Here is a 2949-nt window from a genome sequence, read left to right as displayed (position 1 = left end):
GGAAGCCGCCGAGTTGAGAGGAAAGTGCTCCAGCATCCCCGAGCAGCACAAGCCTTTGTTCCAGCACACTCCTGCCAGCGACCAGGGCTGCCTGCCCTGCTCTGAACGAACTTATTTCCCTCCTCCCTCCCACCAAATTAACTCCATCTCCAGCTGTCCCAGCGCCAGCTTCCTGTTAAGATTAATTATTCTTTGTACACCCGTGTTTGATGATTTACCCAGCAAGCCAGGCACAATGATTAGGAATTCTGCATTCCCATTAGCGCTCTCCCCCGAGGCTCAGAAGTTTTCAAGGAAGGACCTTCACCCTGGCACAGCCACGGGGAGAAATGTGCCTCCCCAGAAAGCCTGTGTGGGTCACCAAAGGCCAGTCGTCATTTATGACACTGCCACACGGTCAGCTGAAGACGATGTGCTGCTGAACAGCCATTACTGCTAGTCAGCAGGGCTGGCACAGAAGACAGCATAGGTGGGAGCATTTATGATCCCGAAAGGTGTGTCTCCAGTTACGCTCTCCTATGACCCAAGATTTCTGGCGTGTTTAGCAAGGCAGAGCGAGCTTTGTTTGTTTGTATTGTCCACCTTTCAGAAGGTGCAATTTCCAAGAGCCATAAAACGAGTTACCGTCTGAAGTAGTCATCTACAGGTTTGTTTGCATTTGTGATCTCCAAACCGCAACACTGAGAGAAGCCACTGCACCAGACCTGTCTGGCTCAGGAAATGGAAAGCACCAAGCCTCGGTGCTGTGGGCCAGACTGCAATGGGCGAGGGCTTCGTGTCTTCCCCTGGGAGCTGTTTATTAGTCTGAAAAGTCATTGCTGGTCGCAGAAGGTGTAGGTGTATATACTATATAACACAAACTGATGCCACCCGCCTCTCCCCACACCCCAGCAGAAAGCCACATCATGTCAGAGGTTGTCTGATCCCTCTGCTGCTGAGCCCATGGAGCTCAACAGGGCTGACTAGTCCCTTTAAGACCTCTTTCCAGCAAGTAGTTGCCTGCTGTCACACCAAAGAGGATGTTTCAGCAGCTACACAAGCCTCCTCCTCTGAGGGCGAGACATTGCCTTCAGCCAGAAGGAAGGAGGGTGCCCATCCGAGAGATCCCCGGCCCCAACGTGGAAGGTTTAAACACTAAAGACCATAAGATACAGAGCAGCAGGGAGGACACAAAGAGTCACCTTGTGCTCTGCAGACGGTGTCACATCCCAATGTGACTTATTTGGGCAGGTTCAGACACCAGTCATGGAAAGTTTTCGCCCCAGCCAGTGAAGCCAATTTCCAGGGACCTCGGCCCAAAATAGCCGTTCAGGTCACCTCTGCATAGAAGCAGAAAGAACAGCCACACACAGCCCACCTCAGATTTTGGCTTGATGCTTCTGCCAGCTTTCCTAGAGCCCTGCTCAGCTGCCCCAGCTTCTTACCAAAATCCCTGCGTTAGCATAAAACACTACATCCAAGAGCAAAGCCCCTCCTGGCTTCAGGACCAATACTTATGCCCGACCCCAAAGTTTCAGAGTCAAAGCAATAAGGAAGCAGAAAGAAGGTCCAGAACCAAGAGACACCTTCCTCCTTCCCCACAACCACCAGCTGCAGCACACTGGGAAGCAAAGGAGATGTGGCGTAGAGGAGAACCTAGCAGTTTTTCTCCAACATGGGAGTTGTACAGGCAACAGCAAGGCGTAACCATGGCCAGGCCCAGCCAGCTGGCAGCACAGGGGGCAAGCACAGCCAAGCCCTCTGAGGCAAAACGCTCTCATCTCACCCAAGAGGCACCTTCAGGAACAGGGGTGGAAGTCAACAGGATGGGCCAAGGATGGATGTCAGCCACACTTCGTTAAGAACGTCTTTGCTGGAAGAAGTACGGCTGGGAGTACCCTCCAAAGAGATAAACGCTGCATGTGCAACTGTTTTTCTCCAACAGGAGTTAAACAGGCTACAAGTCTGTGCTCGTCCAAGATATTTTTTTCCTGAGGAAGCTTCCAAAAAGCTATTGCAGACAACTGGGAGAGGTGCTTACAAAAGCAAGACATAGGCAAGCATTGGCACCATCATCCAGGCTGACATCTCTGTTCAAGAGACCCTGCTTTTTAAGTTCTTCAGTCTTTTCCCCCCCCCAATAATTTGTTATAAAGGAAGAAGCGTGCACATAGGAGAAGCAAGCAAGACAACCTCAGGGAAAATAGCAAATCAGTTTGCATTTCCATGGCACTGAGCACAAAACTAACTTGTAAACGTGAATGACTTCTCTAGGAGCAAGTTCCCAGGCTGGAAGATCTGAACTGAGCAGCTCGCCTCTCCCCAGTCCACCTCCGTCCCTCCACCCTCACGGACTGCACCAGCCACCAACAGAGCCTGGGTCTCACTTGGAGTAACAGCTATCCATGTACCCCCAATACCTCCCGCACCACAAACACAGCGGACACCACTGCTGCCTGCCCGCAGCTGCCTGCCCCGCAGGCAGGCGCTCTGTGCCCCGGCACACACAGGAGGACCACGTCCTCAGCCTGGACGTCTCCCAAACTGGTACTTCCACAACTCAAAACGTTAAATTTCATTCAAGATGTTACGAAACGGTTGCTCGCCGCGGACTGTGCTTGCAAATGGGCAGGCACCAGCTGGGATATCACATCACCTATCTCCTCCCGGCCCCCTCCCATCGCCCTGCCATAAAAAAAATATGCATTTCGGCACTCCATCAGACCCAGGAGCAAAGGGCCCCCGGTGTCGGGGGCCCGCCGCCACGGCGATGCCTGCAGCACAGGGAGGCTGCAGGGCTCCGGGAAAGGCTCCCGGTCCCCCCGCCCTGGGCACCCGCCAGCTCCAGAGGCTCCTGCGAAACAAGCCCGCGCTGGGTTTTCTTTTTTGGGGGGGTGTTTGGTTTGTTTGGTTTTTTATGGGATGGGAGGAAAAAGTAAGAGGACGCAGAGGAGGAAATAATTCAGCAGG

Source organism: Aptenodytes forsteri, unplaced genomic scaffold, assembly GCF_000699145.1.
Source record: "Aptenodytes forsteri isolate BGI_AS27 unplaced genomic scaffold, ASM69914v1 Scaffold325, whole genome shotgun sequence".
In the NCBI taxonomy this organism is placed as follows: domain Eukaryota; kingdom Metazoa; phylum Chordata; class Aves; order Sphenisciformes; family Spheniscidae; genus Aptenodytes; species Aptenodytes forsteri.
Note: the sequence above shows the minus strand (reverse complement) of the source record.